Consider the following 24,504-nt stretch of genomic DNA (forward strand, 5'->3'; position numbering starts at 1 on the left):
AACACCAAGTTTGGGACATGGGCAGCAGGACTGAGGGGTGCAGCACCTCCACTGCCAGTGGGGGCAGTGACACCCTAGGGAAATCCTCACAGCTTCCAAAACTTTAAATCAGCAAGTGAACTTCCCAATCCTTGATTGCCTTAGCCCCAGTGAACTACAGAACAATATAGAAGCTACAATGACTCCCTGTTCAATGGCAAGAACAACACTGAAGATTTAGTGTCCTGGTGGCTCTCTACTGTGTTAAGTGGTCCAAATAAAATGATCAGGATTCTATACTTTCCCAGACCCTTTATGTCTCTAACCTTTGTTATCTAGAGTGAACATCTGTCTTATCCATTTGCTGCAAATCCCAGTGTTTAGGGATGAGGCCCATCACTCATCCTGTGTCGGTATAGTACAGGACCAGGATCTAGCCAAGATCAGCAAGGATGGAGCAGGATCATGACCCAAGGAAGACTAGAGTTCTTCAGTAAGGTGGGATTTGTGGGCCAGCTCATACTCTCATCTTGGAACCCATATCTTGAGGATGTGGACTGTGGCTGCTATCACCCCTTTAAGAGGAGAGGGCTGGCCCAAAACTGAAGCCAAGAAACAGAAACAAGAGTTGGAGGAAGCTGAGCACAGGTTCTATGTTACTAACTGTGCTGATCTCATGTGGCCTCCTGGATGCACATACTGTGTAATCTGATCGGAGAGTCATCCTTGAACATAATCTTCCCCATTAGGCAATTCCCAAAACAGTAAGATCTTAACCCAGAGTTGTTCAGTACCATGGGTCTTCTATAAATGACGTCAACCAACAGAATCATTCAGAAACAGCACTGATGTGTTTTCTCTGGTGTCCTGAGGAGGAACACCTGGCCCGGAGGTTGAGCAGATGCAGCAGCTACCATGCTTCCTATTTTGGTTCTTTCCTGTGAGAGACCGAGAAAAATTCTGGGTGGTTTTTATCTTGCATTATCAATATCCTTTTCTTCCTCTGAATCTTGATCTGGCATCCAGCATTGATCTTTTACACTCAAAAAACGAGTACTGCAAAGCCCTGCAGTATCCTTCCTTCAAACACTGCTGCGGGGATTTTCCTTCCTGGAGCACACAGGCCGACTGCAGCAGAGATGCACCCAGATCTTACTTCACGCCCGCGCACGCGCCGCCCTCCGGCTTTTCCTCATAATACCGGGGCATGGCGGAGCCCACCGCCCTCACCACACCAGACCTCTGCCTTTGGTCATCCTCGACCGCCCGAAAGGGCGGGGGCCACCTTGAGTTCTTTATATACCTTGGATATTAGGACTCTATCAGATGTGGGGTTGGTAAAGATCTTTTCCCACTCCATTGGCTGCCATTTTGTTTTCTTGACAGTGTCCTTAGCCTTACAGAAGCTTTGCAATCTCCTTAAGTCCCATTTGTCAATCTTTGACCTTAGAGCACGAGCTGTTCTGTTCAGGAAATTTTTTCCTGTGCGTATGTGTTCTAAGGTTTTCCCTACTTTCTCTTCTAATAATTTCAGTGTACCTGGTTTCCTCTAATTCTTTGATTTCTTTGAGTGTTTTTTGTTTTCTCTTTAAAAGCTTTAAATTCCTTTATGCTTTTCCTCCCGTTCTTGTTTAAAGATCTTTATCATCATCTTGAGGTAAGATTTCGGGTCTGAGTCTTCTTTTTCTGCAGTGTTTGGCATTCTACTGTTTGCGATGATGAGAGAGCTGGGTTCTGGTGTTGCCAGGTTGCCTTGGTTTCCCTTGGGTATGTTCCTTCACTTTCCTCTTGCCATCTTGTTGTCAGTGATTGGTTCTCGTTTCTCCCGTGTACCTGGCCTGTGTCCCAGGATCTCTGCTGTTCCTGGTGGCAGATGTCCTGAGCGCCTGTTCTGCACGCTGGGGCCCTCCTGTTGGAAGCCAGGTCCCTAAGGCAGAGTTCCTGCTCCCTTGAACCAATGGGGGGGGGTGCTAACCGGGCGCTCGACCCAGACCTTTCTGAGCCCCAGCTACTAGCAGCACAGTCTCACCAAGTCTGTGTCCCTGGATCTCTGCTGTTCGTGGTGGCAGATGGCCTGCATGCCTGTTCTGCATGCTTGGGCCTGCCAGGTGGAAACAGAGACCCTAAGGCAGGGTTCCTGCTCCCCTGAACCAATGGAGGGGTGCACTTTCTGAGCACTAGGCACAGACCTCTCTGCTCCCCAGCTACTCCCTGTGCAGTCTCACCAGGCCTGTGTCCCTGGATTTCCGCTGTTCCTGGTGGCAGATGGCCTGAGTGCCTGTCCCCAAAAGTGTTTTTATTCTTGAGAATAGATTTTGCTATTCTAGGATTTTTGCTATTCCAAATAAATTTGCAAATTGCTTTTTCCAACTCTATGAAGAATTGGGTTGGAATTTTGATGGGATCGTATTGCATCTGTATACTGCTTTTGGCAAGATGGCCATTTTTACAATGTTGATTCTTCCAATCCATGAGCATGGGAGATCTTTCCAACTTCTGAGATCTTCTTCAATTTTCTTTTTCAGAGCCTTGAAGTTCTTGTCATACAGATCCTTCACTTGCTTGGTTAGAGCCACTCAAATGTATTTTATACTCTTTGTGAAGGGTGTTGATTCTCTAATTTCTTTCTCAGCCTGTTTATCCTTTGAGTAGATGAAGGCTACTGATTTGTTTGAGTTAATTTTATAGCCAATCGCTTTGATAAAGTGGCTTATTGGTTGTAAAAATTCTCTGGTGGAATTTTTGGGGTCACTTAAGTATACGATCATATCATCTGCAAATAGTGATATTTGACTTCTTCCTTTCCAATATGAACCCCTTTGATTTCTTTTTGTTGTCTAATTGCTCTGGCCAGGACTTCCAGTACTATATTAAATAGGTAGGGGGACAGTGGCCGGCCTTGTCTAGTCCCCGATTTTAATGGAATAGCTTCAAGTTTCTCTCCATTTAGTTTGATGTTGGCTATTGGTTTGCTGTATATTGCTTTCACTGTGTTAAGGTATAAGCCTTGGATTCCTGATCTTTCCAAGACTTTTATCATGAAGAGGTGTTGAATTTTGTTGAATGCTTTCTCAGCATCTAGTGAGAGGATCATGTGGCTTTTTTCTTTGAGTTTGTTTATATGGTGGATTACATTGATGGATTTCTCAATATTGAACCATTCTTGCATCCCTGGGATAAAGCCTACTTGGTCATGGTAGATGATTGTTTTCATGTGTTCTTGAATTTGGTTTGCAAGAATTTTATTGAGTATTTTTGTGTCAATAATCATGAGGAAAGCTGGTCTAAAGTACTCTTTCTTTGTAGTGTCTTTGTGTGGTTTAGGTATGAGAATAATTGTGGTTTCAAAGAACAAGTTGGGTAGTGTTCCTTCTGTCTCTATTTTGTGTAATAGTTTGGAGAGTATAGGTATTAGGTCTTCTATAAAAGTCTGATAAAATTCTCCACTAAATCCATTTGGGCCTTGCCCCCCCCCCCCCCCGTTGGGAGGCTTTTGATGACTGTTTCAATTTCTTAGGTGTTATGGGACTGTTTAGATGGTTTATCTGATCCTCATTTAACTTTGGTATCTGATATCTGTCTAGAAATTTATCCATTTCCTTCAGAATTTCCAGTTTTGTTGAGTATAGGCTTTTGTACTAGGGCGTGATAATTTCATGAACTTCCTCAGTTTCTGTTGTTATATCTCCACTTTCATTTCTGATTTTGTTAATTTGGATACTCTTTTTTTTTGCCCTCTTGTTAGGCTGGCTAAGGGTTTATCGATCTTGTTGATTTTCTCAAAAAATAAAAATCAGATCTTGATTTTGTTGATTCTTTGGATAGTTCTTTTTTTCTCTATTTGGTTGATTTCTGCTCTGGGTTTTATTAGTTTCTGCAGTCTACTCCTCTTGGGTGTATCTGCTTCTTTTTGTTCTAGAGCTTCCAACTATGCTGTCAAGCTGCTAGTCTATGCTTTCTCCAGGTTTTTTTGGAGGCACTCAGAGCTATGAGTTTTCCTCTTATTGCTGCTTTCATTGCATCTCATAAGTTTGGGGATGTAGTGGTGTCATTTTTGTTAAATTCTAACAACTCCTTGATTTCTTTCTTTATTTTTTCCTTGACCAAGCTATTATTGAGCAGAGCATTGTTCAGCTTCCATGTTTATGTGGGCTTTTTGATGTTTTTGTTGTTATTAAAGGCCAGCCTTAGTCCATGGTGATCTGATAGGATGCATGGGAGTAGTTGGATCTTCTTGTATCTGTTGAGACCTGTTTTGTGACCAACTATATGGTCAGCTTTGGAGAAGGTACCATGCGGTACTGAGAAGAAAGTATATTCTTTTATTTTTGTATGAAATGTCCTGTAGTTGTCTGCTAATTCCAGTTGGTTCATAACCTCTGCTAGTTTCCCTGTGCCTCTGTTCAGTTTCTGTCTCCATGATCTGTCCACTGATGAGAGTAGGGTGTTGAAGTCTTGCACTATTATTGTGTGTGGTGTAATACATGCTTTAAACTTTAGTAAGATTTCTTTTATAAATGTGAGTACCCTTGTATTTGGAGTGTAGATGTTCAAGATTGAGAATTCATCTTGATAGATTTTTCCTGTGATAAGTAAAAAAGTGTCCTTCCGTATCTTTTTTGATAACTTTTGGCTGAAAATCTATTTTATTTAATATTAGAATAGCCACTCCAGCTTGTTTCCTGGGCCCATTTGCTTGGAAGGTTTTTCCCAGCCTTTTACTCTGAGGTAGTATCTGTCTTTGTCTCTGAGATGAGTTTCCTGTATGCAGCAAAATGCTGGATCCTGTTTACATATTCAGTCTGATAATCTATGTCTTATTATTTGGAAATTGAGTCCATTGATGTTAAAAAATTATGGAATAGTGATTTTTGTTTCTTACTATTTTTTGTTGTTAGAAGTAGACTTAAGTTTGTGTGCTTTTTTTCCCCCTTGGCTGTAGTTTTCTTGCTTGTGTTGGATTTTTCCATTTATCATCTTTTGTAGGGCTGGATTTGTAGACAGATATTGTGTAAATTTGGTTTTATCTTGGAATATCTTGGTTTTTTCCATCTATGGTAATTGAGAGTTTTGCTGGATATAGTAACCTGTGCTGGCATTTGTGATCTCTTAGGGTCTCTACGATGTCTATCTGGATCTTCTAGCTTTCATAGTCTCTGTTTAGAAGTCTGGTATGATTCTGATTGGTCTGCTTTTATATGTTACTTGTCCTCTTTTCCCTTACAGCTTTTAGGCTTCTTTCCTTGTTTCGAATATTCAGTGTTTTGACTATTATGTGTTGAGAGGAGTTTCTTTTGTGGTCCAATTTATTTAGAGTTCTGTAGGCTTCCTGTATGTTCGTGGTCATCTCATTCTTAAGGGCAGGAAAGTTTTCTGCTATGATTTTGTTGAAGATATTTACTGTGCCTTTTAGTTGATATTCTTTGCCCTCTACTACACCTATTATCCTTAGGTTTGGTCTTCTCATTGCGTCCTGGATCTCCTGGACATTTTGGGTTAGAAATTTTTTTGGTTTTTGCATCTTCTCTGTTTTGTCTGTTTTCTATGTTGTCTTCTGCCCCTTAGATCCTCTCTTCCATCTCTTGTAGTCTGTTGGTGATGCTTGGATCTGTGACTCCTGATTTCTTTTTTTGGTTTTCCATCTCCAGGTTGTCTCTTTTTGTGTTTTCTTTATTTTTTATATTTGCATTTTCTATTCTTTCACTTGTTTGGTTGTGCTTTCCTGTCATTCTTTGAGTGATTTTTCCCAGGTTCTCCTGTAATTGTTTAAGGGAGTTTTTTATGTGCTTCTCTAAGATCTCCATCATCATCATGAAGTATGATTTCAAGTCTAAGTCTTGATGTGGTGGGAGATCTGGGTTCTGATGTTGCCAGGTTGTCTTGGTTTCCATTGCTTAGGTTCTTTGCTTTTCTCTTGCCATCTTGTTATCTGTGATTATAGGTGATCTTGCTGTCGGTGACTGGTGCCTGTCTCTCCAGGGCCCATGAGCTTAGGAGGAAAATTGCTTCTGGGTGTTTGGCTCTTTGTAGGCAGACAGTGAGTTCTGATTGCAGTGACTCTGTTCTGTCTCCATGGGTCAGGTGGGAGAGCTCTTGTGAGGCTATTCTGGGAGCTCAGCCATGTTCAGGTGGGTCCTGAGTCTTGATGGGGGTCACCCTGCCCTCTTGCTGGGTCAGAAAGGACCTGATCCCAGAGTACACTACACTAGCTGGCTTCTAGGGGTTCCAGGCTATCCCTCCTGGGACAAGGTTTCTGTGGGCTCAGTTGGAAGAGCACTTGCAAGGCTGTTCTGGGATCTGTCATCTGCTTTCCCACAGCATCCCATCATAAGCTGTCAGTTCTTTTATTAATCTTGGCTATTCTGACAGGTGTAAAAAGAAATATAAATGTAGTTTTGATTTGTATTCCCTGGTGACTAAGGATATTGAACATTTCTTTCATTGTTTCTTAGCCATTTGCATTTCATCTTTTCAGAACTTTCTTTTTAGATCTATATCCCATTTTAATTGGTTATTTATTTTTTGATGTCTAGTTTTATTTATATATATTTGAAATATCATACCTCTATTAGATGTACAGTCAGTTTAAAAATCTTTTCACCCACTATCACTATGTGAGACTCAATATGTTATTTAATCTAAACTTTAGAATTATAATATTCTCTTGATGGACTTTTCCTTTGATGCATATGTACTATTCTTCCCTATCTCTTTAGATAAGATTTAGTTTTAAGTCTATTTTTCTGATATTTAAATGACTATACAAGATTGTTTTTAGGAATTAGAAATTTATACACAGAGATTAAGATGAGCTAGAAAGCAGGGTTGAGAGGATCCACAGGAAGAAGGAAAGCTAGTTTTGCCAAGAGAATCTGATTACCAAGTCAACAATACCTGAGAGTTTCCAGAGATAGAATGCCTTAGGTTTTGACAAGTAGTCAAAGTCAAAGTAGCCAAAGGATGAAGAAGGCTGAGGAGAGGGTCTATTTAGTTTCCTGGGAATTGGAGGCAGAAAAGAAGAGGTTGCAGAAAGTGGTCTTCTACCAAGCTGGGGATAAAACCTGGGAACTGGGATCAGAGTATGGAAAGAAGAATAAAAATTCACTTTTCTGTTCTTGAAATTTTTAATCCCAATCTGGGATTTCTATCTCACCTTTGACCATTTAGTTCCTAGAAAAAGACACACACAACCTTATATTTATAATAAGCCTTAATCAGCACAAAATCTGGGTACATATCTATCTTCTATGTTATTAGAATCTACTTTCCTATTGATAACCCTGAGTTAATACTTACTATGTTTCAGCTGAGCTGCTCTTAACTCCAACTGGCCAGCCCTTGAGGCCATGTTTTCATGACTCACCTAACCCATGGCATCTTCCTCCTGCACCTTCTTCTTTCCCTCTTATTTCTCCTCTGACCCCAAGCCCAGGAATCCTAAACTCCATCTATGTCTCTTCTGCCTAGCTATTGGCTGTTGGCATCTTTATTTACCAATCAGAAATAACGTGAAGGCAAGGTCACATAGTGTCTTTGAGGTCTACATGTGGGCTCCAGATCTTGGGAGCCCAAACTTAACATTACAATATGCAGCAAAACCAAACCTCAACACTTACCTGATTCCCTGGACAATGTGGCCAGTGGATTTCCAGGGAGGAACTACCTCAGTGTTGGCAAATGAGATAAAGATATGGAATGAGGAAGAAAGGCTAATTCTCTTGCAGAGCTGGCCAGTAGGTTTCCAGAGAGAGAATATCTTGTATGTTGCCAGATAAGACAAAGAACAAAATCTTAATTTCTTTAATGGTGCTTCAAATATATAATATAACTAATAATATAACTTAATTAAAATTTTCTTCCTGTTCTCATCCACATCTGCCCCCAATCTACCCACAAAATCTACTCAATTTCCCTATCCTAGGAAAATCCGTGCATCCCCCTTAAACCCTCCTTGTTACTTAGCCTCTCTAAGTCTGTGGATTGTGGCATGATTATCTTTTACTTACTAGCTAATATCCACTTATAAAAGAGTACATACTATGTTTGTTTTTTCAGTGCCTGGGTTACCTCACTAAGGATGGACTTTCACACTGGTACCATCCATTTGCCTGAAAACTTTATGGTGTTATTTTCTAAACAGCTAAGTAATATACTATTGTATAGATGTAACATATTTTATTTCTCTATGCGTCTGTTGAGGAACATCTAGGTTGTTTCCAGTTTTTAGCTATTATGAATAAAGCTGCTGTGAACATAGTTGAACAAGTGTCATACAGATGTGGAATTTGGGGTCCCTACTCATGAGGAGTCCTATTTAAAGAATTTAGCTTTGGGGGGTAGGGGCTGATACTGGAATGTAAAGTGAATAAATAAATGAATTTAAAATTTAAAAAGAATAAAGAAACGAAAAAAACTAACATACTTTTCTTTTTTAGTTTGTCAAATATAGTTTTACTTCAAAGTAGAAAAATATTAAAATATATTTCTGAATTTTTATTCATTTAATTTATTTCATATATAAAAAGATTGTGTATTGTATATACATTAGTATGTTTATAAAATTACAGTCTAGGAGAAAGTAACATGAAATGTACCAAAAATAAAAAAAGAAATTTTGCATTTTTTAGAAGAATAATTTTTACATTGACATAACAGATATTTGGGGTTTTTGAAAGTGAAATTAGACTTTATTTTAAAAAACAAAGATAAAAAAAATTTAAACATTTTTGCATAAATGTATACAAATACAACTGTGTCAGTGCTTGGCTTTTTTTTTTTTTCTTTTTTTTTACAATGAGCAAAAAGTACATGTAATACAGGTTGTAACCCAGAATTTGTCAATGTATTCTTGATGTTTAAGGATTGAGCATGACTTTTTGTTTTGTTTTGTTTTGTTTTCTTTTTTTTATGGACTTCACACAGTCTGTGAGTTGTTTCTGGGGCAGTGCGAGCATCTGGGGTTAGCATCCCACTATCAGTGACTGCATATTGTGTCTGTTCTTTTGTGACTGGGTTATCTCACTCAGAATGATATTCTCTAGATGCAGCCATTTTCTTAAGAATTTGGTTAAGTCATTGTTTCTGGTGGCTGAGTAGTATTCCATTGTGTAAATGTACCACAATTTTTGTATCTATTCATCATGAAGGACATCTGGGTTCTTTCCAGCTTCTGGCTATTATAAATAGAGCTGCTATGAACATTGTGGTGCATGTATCTTTGTTGTATATTAAAGTGTCTCTGGAGTATATGCCCAGAAGTGGAATAGCTGGGTCTTCAGGTAGAACTATGTCCAATTTTCTGAGATATCACCAGACTGATTTCCAGAGTGGTTGTATCAGTTTACAACCCCACCAACAGTGGAGAAGTGTTCCTCTTTCTCCACAACCTCGCCAGCATCTGCTGGCATCTGAGTTTTGGATCTTGGCCAATCTGACTGGTGTAAGGTGGAATCTCAGGGTTGTTTTGATTTGCATTTCCCTGATGGCTAAGGATGTGGAGCACTTTCTCAGATGTTTCTCAGCCATTCGATATTCCTCAACTGAGAACGTTTTGTTTAGCTCTGTACCCCATTTTTTAATAGGGTTGTTTGTCTCTGATGTGGAGTTGGTAAAGATCTTTTCCCATTCTGTCGGCTGCTGTTTTGTTTTCTTGACAATGTCCTTAGCCTTACAGAAACTTTGCAATCTCATTAAGTCCCATTTGTTAATCTTTGACCTTAGAGCTTGAGCCATTGGTGTTTTGTTCAGGAAATTTTCTCCTGTGCCTATGTGTTCTAAGGTTTTCCCTACTTTATCATCTAATACTTTCAGTGTACCTGGTTTAATGTGGAGATCTTTGATCCACTTACACTTGAGCTTTGTACAAGGAGATAAGAAAGGGTCTATTTTCATTCTTCTGCATGCTGAGTGCCAGTTGGACCAGCACCATTTGTTGAATAGGCTGTCCTTTTTCCATTGAATGTTTACTGCTCCTTTGTCCAAAATCAGGTGACCATATACATGAGGGCTCATTCCTGGATCTTCTATTCTATTCCATTGATCCACATGCCTATTTCTGTACCAATACCATGCAGTTTTCAGCACAATTGCCTTGTAATATAACTTGAGGTCAGGGATAGTGATTCCCGCAGATGTTTTCTTGTTGTTGAGGATGGATTTCGCTATTCTAGGTCTTTTGTTATTCCATATGAAATTGCACATTGATCTTTCCAACTCAATGAAGAACTGGGTTGGAATTTTGATGGGGATTGCATTGAATCTGTAGATTGCTTTTGGTCTAACTTAGTTTTCAACTTTAGATACATTTGCAAGTAAGATCACACTGAATCAAAAAAATATATTCTGATTTTGTTTCCATACACATTTGAAATATTTTGCGGCATCTAAATGTTTCAAATATTACTTTTTTTCAATTTAGCTTTTTCAGTGTAGTGTAATCCCAAAGCAGAAGTTCAGACTATCCAAAGCTTTTGTAGTTCATTCCACAGTCAACCTCCACTTATTTCTATAGAACACTGGGAACCAGGCTGGGGAACCATGACCTAAGTAAGTGACATTGCCTCTGGAAGAGCTGCCAACTCTAGAGGGATGAGGAGTCTCAGCCATCACTGGAGGGTGGTGACAATGACTGAGATTTTCAAAGACATGCAACAAATAAGAATCACCAAACATTTTGGAGAAAATGGTGTAAGAAGAAACATCATTACAGAAGAAAATAAGCAGCTGAAAAATAGAATACACAGAGCAACTCTACTCTGAGTAATTTAAGAGTATTCTGTGTTCACACAATAATGGTCTGGATGCAAAGTGAATAAAATTAAAGAACAAAATAGTGAGCTGAAGCGGAAACTTAAGAGCTTTTCTCATCTTCAGAATAAAATAAAAGAAGCATGCAGAGAAGGACATGAAGGGACACCTTCAATTTTTCCCTTTGAAAGAACAAGGGAGATCTGGAGACCTGTTGTCTAGAGATCCGTCGTCACCAACTCAAAGACAAACCAAGGTATGGGACTACATATACAAAAAAGTTTGCAAATCAATACATTAAAGTACAAATAGGTATATAATTATGACATTTAGAACCCAGGAGCATGAGAGATAAAAAAAATATGAAATTAATTATGGTTGCTAATTATGGGTAGAAAAAAAAGACTTAAGGTTAAAATGACATTACCATTTCATTTTTTTATTTTTTAGAGAAGTTAAATACACACCCTGAATCTAGTGTCAGTGGGCACATAATACAGATGTTTAGATATTATTCTATCCTTAAATATGTATTGAAATTATTTTAAAAACTAAATTAGTTGTAATCAGGTTTAAACATTTAACACAAAATCACAAAAGGCAAAAATCACATAGCCATTCACTGGAAATATAAAATTAGCTGTCTAATTGCACCCTCTTCTGTTAGACATAGGATATAACAAATAATTTACAACAAAACTCAACAATGAAGACTTCAAGGAAGCAGGCTACATACTTCCTTTCCTCCACTCCAGCTGAAACCAACCTTTGCTTCAGAAGAAATATGAAAAATGTGACACATACCTTGTTCTGACATTTTTACTGTGTGAAGTATTTTTTCTAGACAAATTAGGTGAAAGTTTAAGGATAACTGACCATGATGGCATAGAGATCTCAATGCAAATGCTGGGTTATTCTCTGTGTCTCTATATGTTTGCAAGGACAAGAGAAGGCTGTGGGAACTAACACTGAGAAAACTGAAAGAACTTGTATTTAATTTTATTTACAGATTAGGAATTTTGAGTCCAAAGAGTTACCCAGAAACTACAGACCACACAAAGAAATGTACTAAAGAGAGGGTATTCTGAATATGATAGTGATATATGTTTTGTGTGGGAGTCCTGATCAAGTTCCTGGAGTCCCAAAGGCATGGCACACTCTAATCCTGGTACCATCTTCTCCCTCCCTCATCATCCACGCATGAGTAAGGAACTGCTATAGTACTATCCTCCTATATCAGCTTAAAACTCAAGACTGTTTAGGGTTTGCCCTTAATAAAGATTCCCTCCATGTTGGGAGGCAGCCAGACAAAGCAGTCTGCCAAGAAGATTTTGTATTTACTACGTTTGCTGTAACAAATTACTACAAAGTTCCTAGTTTATTCCAAACACCATTCATCCTTCTAATCTGGAAGTCATGCTTCTGAGAAAGATTCTGATTCACAGAACTAAAATAAAGTCTTGAGAAAAAGTAATTTCTATGACCCTTTTCCCCCTAGAGGTTGTCCACATCCCTTAGTTCGAAGCTTCTTAAGCTATAGATGATGACCCCATGTGGGTTAGCAAAGCTGGATATGAGGGCTATGAAAATTTTGGCAATAATAAAAAAAGTTTCTGAATACACTAATTAATTAAACCAAAAATTAATTAAAAAATAAATGCATGGGTATTTCTGGAAGCAATCAAAGGCGTTGAATCAAGAAACTTCCCTGTGACATTGGCTCTAAATACACAACCTGTACATTTCATGCTGAGCACACCAATCTGTCACTTAACACCTGCAAATGCTGTCTAAATGCCTTGGCTCAGATTAGAGAATGCCAAATGCTCTTAATTGCAGTGTTTTGGCTGTGTGTGCAAATGTTCCTGTTCTTATGAAAACATAATGACTTAATTACAAAAAAACTATTTTCCCACTGTCATTTGTTAGCATCTAAATATCAAATTTGTATATGTGTGAATGGTACTGTGTTACAATATCTGAATTTAGATATTTCTGCTATCTCCTTGTTCTACAGAAATATAAGTGTTCGATCAAAGCAAATAAAAGTTAAGATTAAAACTCTAACAATATTTCTCAATTATCTGGGCACATAAATTTGGAGTCGACTTTAAAATTAACTTTAAAACAAACGAAAACTCATAATTTCAGGATGGTTTTGTCTTGAGAATTTATTTATATTTTATAACAAGATATTTTTGGTTCTGGCCAAGTGATAGAATTTAAACAGAAGAGCATCACTGACAATAAAAGATTCTATACCACAGGCTGCAGCACACCAAGAGGAGAAACCCAGAAAGAGATACATTTGATTGTTTAAACAGAATATATTTACTTCTACCAATCTTAACTATAAACAAAACCTCCTTGCTTAATTTGTATGGAAGTTTTGGTTGTATCAATCATAAAACCAGCCATGCAAAAACATCATAATTCAGAGAATGCTAAATTTTTCACATAAAAATGTTTTAGAGAAATTTGTCACCATCAACAAAAATCATTACTTGAATATTACAAATCTACTTACTTAATTGCAAAAACTAAAATGTCCTGTATGGTAGGTTCTCTTTTCTTCACTGCTGACCCATCCACAGGCCCTTACAGCCAAGAGCATCACCAAAGTCACTCCTGCTTCCCAGGAGTGCTGTGCCCTTTACAACCATTTGCCTTAAAACCTTTGAAGAAACCTGGACCTCAGTTATGAGATTACGACAGAATCCAAGTGCTTATTAAGAGAACAGAGTACTGACCAAGTTATATTGTAACCAAACAGAATCTCATTTGGTTATTTTTCATAACATAATTATAACGAGTGTCCTGCCAGATTTTTTTTTAATTTTTGATAATTTCACCTTGTCACTTCAAGGAAGAAGTTGTAGCATATTACCAATAAAATTCAATGTTGCACAAAAAAGAAGTTAACATGTAGAAGAAGGTGGAAAGCAAGTCTTTGTAAATGTTTATATCTGCACATGAGTTCATAACTGGAAAGAAATTTTCTAAAATTAAATTCTAAGAGTTAAAAGAGGGCACCTGAAGTTCCTGAAGACAACTTAAGGAATACTTCCCTTTGAATTTTGATTCTAAATCACTTTGCTAGACTAGTTAATCATTCTCAACCAAAGTAGAAAATATTTAAAATTTGACTAATTTTTCATCAACACAAGTTTAAAACCTCAGTTTCACTTTTAAAACATCATTAAATGAGTTTTGGGTTGGGATAAAAACAGAATATCTAACAATTGCAGAAATGGTACAAAATATCTCTACCATATATTTCATACCATATATTTCCATACTGTATGTTTATGTGAAGCAGCATTTCTTAAGACTGGATGTTTGCTTTCATCTTTAACGAATGACAAAATTATATATAAACCAAATAATGATTTTAAAAGAAATTTGTGATTTATTATCCTAAGTGTTTAAATTTGTAAATCTATTTGTTTAAGTTTATAAATCTATTCAATATGTCTACCTCTCATTTTATTTTTTTTCTGCAAAGATTGTTTATTCAAATGTTGTTCAGAGCACTCCACATTGTACCATAGAAATTTTTGTACATCACAATTGCAAGGCAATGGAAACAACCTAGATGTCCATTGTCAATTGAATGACTCATGAAAATATAGCTCATATACCTAATGGTATTTTACTCAATAATAATAGTGATATTATGAAATTTTACAAAAAAAATGGATACAACTGGAAAAGTAGATGTCCCAGCTTAAGAAGACAATGTTTTTTTAGATATGTGTTTTTATGTGGGAGTAGGTGTGGGTACAGTACAGAAAGCATGAAAAGGACACATAAAAAGTATAAAAGAATTTAAGGAAGAGGGATAGTTCTGTTACTAATAGAACACATATGGTATACAGGCAAATGTTGAGAGATAAAGTGTAAGCTGGAAGAGAATGAGGAGATGGTGGAGAGATGTGTGTGTGTGTGTGTGTGTGTGTGTGTGTGTGTGTGTGTGTGTAAAATTATCACAAAGGAAAGGGATATGATTCATTGGTAGAGTGCTTACGCAGGATAAAAAAGGCCCTAAACTTGATTCTCAGCAGTACAACAACAGCCAAAACAAAACAATCCCCAAACCATAAAGAAATCTGTAACATTGCATGCTAATGAAAATTTTAAATTAAATGGTTTAGATTTGAGTATTTCTTTTAAACAAATTCTTCTTTTTTAGAACATTTTTAGAGATAAAAGTTCATTATACAAAAGAACTGTTCAGATTTGTATGTGCAAACATTTTGATATAATTTCCTTTAAATTTGTTCTTGTCAAGTGAGATGAGAAGGGAAAAAGAAAGGGAGAAGAGGGAACAAGAGAGGAAGGAAGAGGAATTGAGATTAACTTTGTATGTACCTTCTTATCAGTTCAAACTTACTGGTAGTTTTTTTTTTTTTTTTCTTTAATTCTTGGACTTCATACAGTCTGTGAGTTGTTTCTGGGGCAGTGCAAGCCTCTGGGGTTAGCATCCCACTATCAGTGACTGCATATTATGTCTGTTCTTTTGTGACTGGGTTATCACACTCAGGATAATATTTTCTAGAAGCAGCCATTTTCTTTTTTTTTTAACAACTTTATTTTATAAAACAAAGATAAATGTACAGATTTTAAGCATTTTTGCATAAAATTATACAATACATTTTTGTCAGTGCTTTTTTTCAGATTTTAAAATAATTTTTACATAAAACTATATGAATATATTTTTTAGTCAATACTTGATTTTTTTTAAAGGTTTGATAGTATGCATTGAAAACTTAATAGTTACAATGAGTATAAAGTACATGTAAAACAAAACGTAACATGGAAATAGTCAAAGTTTTCTTGTTGTGTAAAGATTTATTTGTTTTGTTTTGTTTTCTTTTCTTTTTATTTCTTGGACTTCATACAGTCTGTGAGTTGTTTCTGGGGCACTGCAAGCCTCTGGGATTAGCATCCCACTATCCGTGACTGCATATTATGTCTGTTCTTTTGTGACTGGGTTATCTAACTCAGAATGATATTCTCTAGATGCGGCCATTTTCTTAAGAATTTGGTTAAGTCATTGTTTCTGGTGGCTGAGTAGTATTCCATTGCATAAATGTACCACAATTTTTGTATCCATTCATCTTCTGAAGGACATCTGGGTTCTTTCCAGCTTCTGGCTATTATAAATAGAGCTGCTATGAACATTGTGGTACATATATCTTTGTTGTGTACTAAGGTGTCTCTGGGGTATATGGCCAGAAGTAGAATAGCTGGGTCTTCAGGTAGTATTATGGCCAATTTTCTGAGGTACTGCGAGACTGATTTCCAGAGTGGTTGTATTAGTTTGCAACCCCACCAACAGTGAAGAAGTGTTCCTCTTTCTCCAAAACCTCAACAGCATCCATTGTCATCTGAGTTTTGGATCTTGGCCAATCTGACTGGTACAAGGTAAAATCTCAGGGATGTTTTGATTTGCATTTCCCTGATGGCTAAGATGTCGAGCACTTCCTCAGATATTTCTCAGCCATTCGATATTCCTCAACTGAGAACGTTTTGTTTAGCTCTGTACCCCATTTTTTAATAGGGTTATTTGATTCTCTGGTCAAGCTTTTTGAGTTCTTTGTATACCTTAGATATTAGGCCTCTATCTGATGTGGAGTTGGTAAAGACCTTTTCCCATTCTGTCGGCTGCTGTTTTGTTTTCTTGACAATGTCCTTAGCCTTACAGAAACTTTGCAATCTCATTAAGTCCCATTTGTTAATCTTTGACCTTAGAGCTTGAGCCATTGGTGTTTTGTTCAGAAAATTTACTCCTGTGCCTATATGTTGTAAATTTTTCCCTACTTTCTCATCTAATAGTTTCAGTGTATCTGGTTTAATGTGGAGATCTTTGATCCACTTACACTTGAGCTTTGTACAAGGAGATAAGAAAGGGTCTATTTTCATTCTTTTGCATGCTGAGTGCCAGTTGGACCAGCACCATTTGTTGAATAGGCTGTCCTTTTTCCATTGAATGTTTACTGCTCCTTTGTCAAAAATCAGGTAACCATATACATGAGGGCTCATTCCTGGATCTTCTATTCTATTCCATTGATCCACATGCCTATTTCTGTACCAATACCATGCAGTTTTCAGCACAATTGCCTTGTAATGTAGCTTGAGGTCAGGGATAGTGATTCCCGCAGATGTTTTCTTGTTGTTGAGGATGGATTTCGCTATTCTAGGTCTTTTGTTATTCCATATGAAATTGCACATTGATCTTTCCAATTCCATGAAGAACAGGGTTGGAATTTTGATAGAGATTGCATTGAATCTGTAGAATGCTTTTGGTAAGATGGCCATTTTTAAAATGTTGATCCTTCCAATCCATGAGTATGGGAGACCTTTCCATTTTCTGAGATCCTCCTCAATTTCCTTCTTTAGAGGTTTGAAGTTCTTGTCATACTGGTCCTTCACTTGCTTAGTTAGAGTCACACCAAGGTATTTCATAGTTTTTGTGACGATTGTGAAGGGTACCTTTTCCCTAATTTATTTCTCCACATGTTTGTCCTTTGAGTATAGGAAGGCTACTGATTTCTTTAAGTTAATTTTGTATCCAGCCACATTGCTGAACTTGTTTATCAGCTGTAGAAGTTCTCTGGTGGAATTTTTGGGGTCACTTAAATTCACTATCATGTCATCGGCAAAGAGTGATGTTTTTATCTCTTCCTTTTTGATTTGTATCCCCTTGATCTGTTTTTTGCTGTCTAATTGCTCCAGCCAGGACTTCCAGTACTATGTTGAATAGGTAGGGGGAGAGTGGGCAGCCTTGTCGAGTCCCTGATTTTAGTGGGATTGCTTCAAATTTGCCACCGTTAAGTTTGATGTTGGCTGTTGGTTTGCTCTATATTGTTTTTATTATGTTTAATTATGGACCTGGGATTCCTGTTCTTTTCAGGACTTTTAACATGAAGGGGTGTTAAATTTTGTCAAATGCTTTCTCAGCATCTAGTGAGATGACCATGTGATTTTGTTCTTTGAGTTTGTTTATATGGTGGATTACATTGATGGATTTCTTTATATTAAACCATTTCCGCATCCCAGGGATGGAGCCTACTTGGTAATGATGAATGATCGTTTTGATGTGTTCTTGGATTCGGTTTGCAAGGATTTTGTTGATTATTTTTGCATCAATTTTCATAAGTGAGATTGGTCTGAAGTTCTCTTTCCTTGTAGAGTCTTTGAGGTTATTGTAGCCTCAAAAAAATGAGTTAGGTAGTATTTCATCTGATTCCATCTTTTGGAATAGTTTGGATAGTATTGGTGTTATATCCCCAATAAATGTCTAATAAAATTCTGCACTGAACCCGTCTGGATTTGGGCTTTTTTTGGTTGGGAGGCTTTTGATGACTTCTTCTATTTCTTTAGGTGTTATAGGGTTATTTAGATGGTTTACTTGGTCCTGGTTTAACTTTAGGATCTTGTATCTGTGTAGGAATTCATCCATTTCCTCCAGGTTTTCCAATTTTGTGGAGTATAAGTTTTTGTAGTAGGATCTGATGATTTCTTGAATTTCCTCAGTTTCTGTTGTTATGTCTCCACTTTCCTTTCTGATTTTGTTAATTTGTATACTCTCTCTTTGCCCTCTAGTTAGTCTGGCTAGGGGTTTATCAATCTTGTTGATTTTCTCAAAGAACCAACTCTTGGTTTTGTTTATTTTTTTCAATGGTTCCTTTTGTTTCTATTTGGTCTATTTCTGCCCGAATTTTGATTATTTCTTGCCATCTACTCTTCTTGGGTATATATGCTTCCTTTTGTTCTAGGGCTTTTAGCTGTGCTGTCAGGTTGCTGATATGAGCTCTCTCCAGTTTCTTTTTGGAAGCACTTAGGGCTATGAGTTTTCCTCTCAGTACTGCTTTTATTGCATCCCATAGGTTTGGGTATGTTGTGTTTTCGTTTTCGTTGAATTCTAGAAAATCCTTAATTTCTTTTTTTATTTTTTCTTTGACCCTGCTATCCTTTAACAGAGCGTTGTTTAGTTTCCATGTGTATGTGGGCTTTTTTTTGTCTTTGTTGTTGTTAAAGACCAGCCGTAGACCATGGTGATCTGAGAGGATGCATGGGAGTATTTCAATCTTCTTATATCGATTGAGGCTCATTCTGTGTCCAATTATGTGTCAGTTTTTGAGCAGGTGCCATGGGGTGGTGAGAAGAAGGTGTATTCGTTTACTTTAGGATGATATGTTCTGTAGATATCTATTAATTATAGTTGGTTCAAAGTCTCTGCTAGTTTTGCAGTATCCTTGTTCAGTTTCTGTTTCCATGATCTTTCCATTGGTGAGAATGGGGTATTAAAGTCTCCCACTATTATTGTGTTGGGTAAATTGTATTTTTTGAGCTTTAGTAGGGTCTCTTTTATGAATGTGGGTGCTTTTTTATTTGGAGCATATATGTTAAGGATTGAGAGTTCCTCCTAACAGATTTCCCCAGTAATGAGTAAAAAGTGTCCTTCCGTATCTTTTTTGATAACTTTTGGTTGGAAATTTACTTTATTCGATATTAGAATAGCCACTCCAGCTTGCTTCTTGGGGCTGTTTGCTTGGAAGTTTTTTCCCCACCCTTTTACTCTGAGATAGTGTCTGTCTTTGTCTCTGAGATGAGTTTCCTGTATTCAGCAAAAGGCTGGATTTTGTTTATGTATCCAGTCTGATAGCCTTTGTCTCTTTATTTGGGAGTTGAGTCCATTTATGTTAATAGATATCAAGGAATAGTTGTTTCTGTTTCCTGCCATTATTGCTTTTGTGGGTTGAGTTGTATGTGTGTCTTTTTCTTCTTTTGGTTTTCTTGTTTAGGAGCTTTTTGTTTTTACTAGGCTGTATTTTCCCTCATTGTATTGGGTTTTCCACCTATAATTTGTTGTAGTGCTGGGTTTGTTTTCAGATATTGTGTAAATTTTGATTTGTCTTGAAATATCTTCATCTCTCCATCTATGGTGATTGATAGTTTTGCTGGGTATAACAGCTTGGGCTGGCACTTTTGCTCTCTTAGGGTGTGCATGTTGTCTGTCCATGCTCTTCTAGCTTTCATAGTCTCTGTTGAGAAATCGGGTGTGATTCTGATTGGCCTGCCTTTATTTGTTACCTGACCTTTTTCCCTTACTGCTTTTAGTATTCTTTCTTTGCTTTGGGCACTTGGTGTTTTGACTATTATGTATCGGGAGGTATTTCTTTTCTGGTCCAACCTATTTGGAGTTCTGAAGGCTTCTTTTATGCTCGTGGTCATCTCATTTTTGAGGGTAGGGAAGTTTTCTTTTACGATTTTGTTGAAGATATTTACTGTGCCTCTTAGTTGATACTCTTCTCCCTCTTTTATTCCTATTATCCTTAGGTTTGGTCTTCTTATTGTGTCCTGGATTTCCTGGACATTTTGGGTTAGGAGCTTTTTGTTTTTTGCATCTTCTCTGGCTGTTTTGTCTATGTTTACAATGTTGTCTTCTGCCCCCGACATTTTCTCTTCCATCTCTTGTAATCTATTGGAAATGCTTGCTCCTGTGACTTCTTATTTCTTTTTTAGGTGTTATACCTCTAGGTTTATCTCTTTTAGTGTTTTCTTTATTGTGTCAATTTTCGTTTTAAATTCCCTCTTCCATTCCTTCATCTCTTTGGTTCTGTTTTTCTCTAGTTCTTTGAGTTCTTTGAGTGTTTTTCTTGTTTCCTCTTTGAAAGCTTCTGAATCTATTTGCTTTTCCTCTTGTTCTTGTTTAAGCATCTTGAGGTATGATTTCAGGTCTGCGTCTTCTTTTTCTGGAGTTTTTGGCATTCCAATGTTTGCTGTTATGGGAAAGCTGGGTTCTGGTGTTGCCAGGTTGTCTTGTTTTCCTTGGGATATACTCTTTTGCTTTCCTCTTGCCATCTTGTTGTAAGTGATATGTTCTCACCTTTCTTTTGTATCTGGTCTGTGTCCCTGGATCTCCACTTGTCCAGGTGGTAGATGGGCCGAGCCCTGTTCTATGCCTCAGAGTCGCCAGGTGGGAACAGAAGTTCCAAAGTTCTGTCCCTGGTCCCTGGATCAGGCAGGTCAGATGGGGGGGGGGGTCTATCCGTGAGCACTCTGCAGAGGTCTCTCTGCTCCCTGGCTGCCTAGATCTCCTACCCACCAGTTTTTCAACCTTTAGGAGCTGCCGGTCCGGGTGGCAGATGGGCCTGGCTCTGTTCTGTGCCCTGAAGTCCCTACCTCTCATTTTAATGTCAGCAAACACTCCAATTCTACTCATATCTCTTTCTTGGGCTCTTACTTCCCCTGTCTCCTTCTGTCACTTTTTAAGAATCCTTACCCTAGAGGCTGGGGCTGTGTGAAAGAGAAAGCAGGCTAGGCCGGGAGGCAGCTCACCAGGGTGAACCATGGACAGCCAGGTCAGGAAGGTGGTGGTATGCAACAACGGCACTGGGTTTGTGAAGTGTAAATATGCAGTCTCTAACTTTCCAGCACACCTCTTCCCAACTTTGGTTGGAAGACCTATTATCAGATCAACCACCAAAGTGGGAAACATTGAAATCAAGGATCTTATGGTTGGTGATGAGGCAAGTGAGCTGCGCTCCATGTTGGAAGTGAACTACCCTATGGAAAATGGCATTGTGCGGAATTGGGATGACATGAAACACCTATGGGACTACACATTTGGACCAGAGAAACTCAATATAGACACCCAAAACTTCAAAATCTTACTTACAGAACCTCCCATGTATCCAACCAAAAACAGAGAGAAGATTGTAGAGGTGATATTTGAAACTTACCAGTTTTCTGGTGTATGTGTAGCCATCCAAGCAGTTCTGACTCTGTATGCTCAAGGTTTACTGACTGGTGTAGTAGTGGACTCTGGAGATGGTGTCACTCACATTTGCCCAGTATATGAAGGCTTTTCTCTCCCCCACCTTACAAGGAGACTCGATATTGCTGGGAGGGATATTACCAGGTATCTCTTCAAGCTGCTGCTGTTTTGAGGCTATGCCTTCAACCATTCTGCTGATTTTGAGACAGTTTGCATGATTGAAGAAAAGCTTTGTTATGTGGGTTACAATATTGAGCAAGAGCAGAAGCTGGCCTTAGAGACCACAGTGCTAGTTGAGTCATATACACTTCCAGATGGCCGTATTATTAAGGTTGGAAGAGAAAAATTTGAAGCACCAGAAGCTTTATTTCAACCTCACTTGATCAATGTTGAGGGGGTTGGTGTTGCTGAGTTGCTTTTTAACACAATCCAAGCAGCTGACATTGATACCAAATCTGAATTTTACAAGCACATTGCGTTTTCTGGAGGTTCTACCATGTATCCTGGCTTGCCATCGAGGTTGGAGCAAGAGCTTAAACAGCTTTTGTTGGGATTCTGTAAACTCCACCCCTTAGTTACCTAGCAACAGCCAGGTATACCCCAACCTTAGTTACCCAGCAGTGGCCAGGTATGCTCCGCCCCAGTGACCTGACACTATAAAAGGAACTGCTTGCCCCCTCCTCTCTCTCTCTTGGCCTCTCTTGCCCTTGTGCTCTTGCAGCCTTGCTCTCCCCTTTCCCTTCCCCCCCCCCTGTCCCATGTGCTCATGGCAGGCCTCTACTCCTCTACTTCTCTCTCTCTGTCTCTACCACCCTCTTAACTCTCTCATGACCTGAATAAACTCTATTCCATACTATACTGTTGTGTGGCTGGTCCCTCAGGGAAGGGATTCCCAACATGGACCCCCAGAGGCATCTCCCTTGCCCTCAGGCCTCGTCGCACCTCCATGGGCCATATGCCCCCCACTCTCTTCATCCTTCCCTTAACAGCTTTACTTAGAACAAGTTCTGAAAGGAGATGTAGAAAAACTTTCAAAATTTAAGATCCGAATTGAAGACCCACTCCGCAGGAAGCACACAGTGTTCTTGGGCGGAGCAGTCCTAGCAGACATCATGAAAGACAAAGACAACTTTTGGATGACCAGACATGGCAGGCTTGTCCCCATCATGCCTCTAATGCTTTTTCTTTTTCCTTTTTTTTTTTTTTTTCTTTTAAAAAAAAATCTTTATTGCCAATCTTTGAACTCATTCAACTCCAGGTCTGAAAGAGGCCTCTCTGTCCCTTTTGACAGGAAGGTCAAGTTTTGTTCTGTCTTGGGGAAGCATTGCTAAATTCTTGTTAATATGGGTAAATCTGGTTGTCTAAGGCAACCAATTTTCTACAGACATAACTGAGGGCAAAGGGTTACTACTGCTTTGTTTCTTTCTGTGTAGGCATTTAGATCATTCTGTAGGCTTCCAGGTTTTGCTTTATTGCTCTAAAGCTGCTAGCTTTAGTTTCAGCACTCTAGGTCGTCTGTCTTTATTAACATAAGAAACACTTTCACAAGAGCTTTTCCTTATTCTGGGTGGGGGTGGTAAAGGATGGGTGGTCAGCCCGGAGCCCTTGAGGGCATTTCCTCTATAGTGTTTGCTTTCAGCAGTTAAGAAGCTGCCCGAAGCTTCTCCTGTTAACATTTTAGGGAAATATTAAGCTTAGAACTAAAGTGTTTGGAGGTAGGTTTTTATGTGCTGAAACAAATGGGTAGTCTTTCTATTGTGATTTTTGAGGCTTTCTGCTTTCTGGGTACCAAAGATGAATGAACCTCATTTACAGTACTTTGACTTGGTAGGGTTTTCTTCTTTCGGTCTGCCTGGAACTGTTTCCATATGACAGGGAAAAAAAAAGCCTAGTGTTTTATTACCGTGTGGCTTAGGGATTGTTTGTTCCTTAAGTCCATCTATCAGCCCGGAGTATATTTCGTATACTCTATCTGTGAAAAAGTAACATTTTAAAGGAAATGCTTTTGCTAGGTCAAATTGCAGATAGAAAATTGCTCAAGAACCAACATTTCCTAGATGCTGCTGTGTTCTTCTGGAAGCATTGAGGTAATGATACCCAGTTCCATTCTTGAAAGTTGTGCATCTGAGTTCTCATGAGTGCTTCTTGACAAAAGCAGCTGGACAGAGGAGCCAGTCGTGGCCATGGTTAACTATAATTGCTGGCTTAACATTGACTTTGGGACTGGGTGCCTGCTGGGTTGTGTTTTCAGGAGACCTGGGGCTACAATTTTAGCAACAATAACCACAATAAAAAATTTACCAGTAGTCAACTATGTTTGGACAGTCATGGAGGCTACATCCCAGCCCGCTTTTGTTCTTGCAGGAAGAGTATTTGCAGATCTGTCAGGAAATCCTACTTATGAGTCCTGTTGATATTGTTTGTCAGCTCAGAAAGTCAGATGGTACCCAAATATGAGGTCTTTCCAACATTGAGCACACAGAGGGAGGTGTCTTGTCAGTTGTTAGCTAGGAGATTTAGGGATTAACTGCCTTCTCGGGACACTCTGTTCTTTGTAGTGTCTCAGGGCCCCCCAAACAGCCAAGAGTAAGAGGAACAGCTCTGCTCTCTTCCTACCTGAGAGGATATGGATTAGGGAGCATGTCCGTTTCCCTGGTAATTGCCTCTTGAGAATTATAGAGGTAAAGTGCTACCTGGAAATAGTCAGAGGACCTGAAGTCCCAGATATGAGGCAAGGTCGGGGGTTTCTGGATTCATTTGCCAGATACACCTTCTGGATTCATGAAAGAGGCTGGAAAAGCTACCTCATACAGTCTCTGTGGCCAGCAATAACTTTTATCGATTCTGATGCTATCTTTGTCCCTTCACAATATTGCATCACTTCTCTCACAGGGCTTCCAGAAGCTTGCCCTATTCAACAACTTCACCAGACAGTCCTCAAGCCCTATCCTCCACAATCCCCTCCCAATAAAGATTGCCAAATCATCCTTTAA

General features: G+C 38.5%; 2 pseudogenes across 2 annotated transcripts; one reads left to right on the top strand and one right to left on the bottom strand.

Moving 5' to 3' along the window:
* Positions 1-725: 725 nt before the first annotated feature.
* Positions 726-1,188, bottom strand: LOC308437804 (cytochrome c oxidase assembly factor 5-like; annotated as a pseudogene). Its single transcript has one exon. The product of its transcript is annotated as a cytochrome c oxidase assembly factor 5-like (transcript).
* Positions 1,189-21,083: 19,895 nt separating this feature from the next.
* On the top strand, positions 21,084-24,504 carry LOC308438152 (actin-related protein 2-like; annotated as a pseudogene). Its single transcript has 3 exons — positions 21,084-22,068; positions 22,511-22,660; positions 24,404-24,504. The product of its transcript is annotated as an actin-related protein 2-like (transcript).

This window comes from Micromys minutus (genome assembly GCF_963924665.1).
Source record: "Micromys minutus genome assembly, chromosome: 27".
NCBI classification, from domain to species: Eukaryota; Metazoa; Chordata; class Mammalia; order Rodentia; family Muridae; genus Micromys; species Micromys minutus.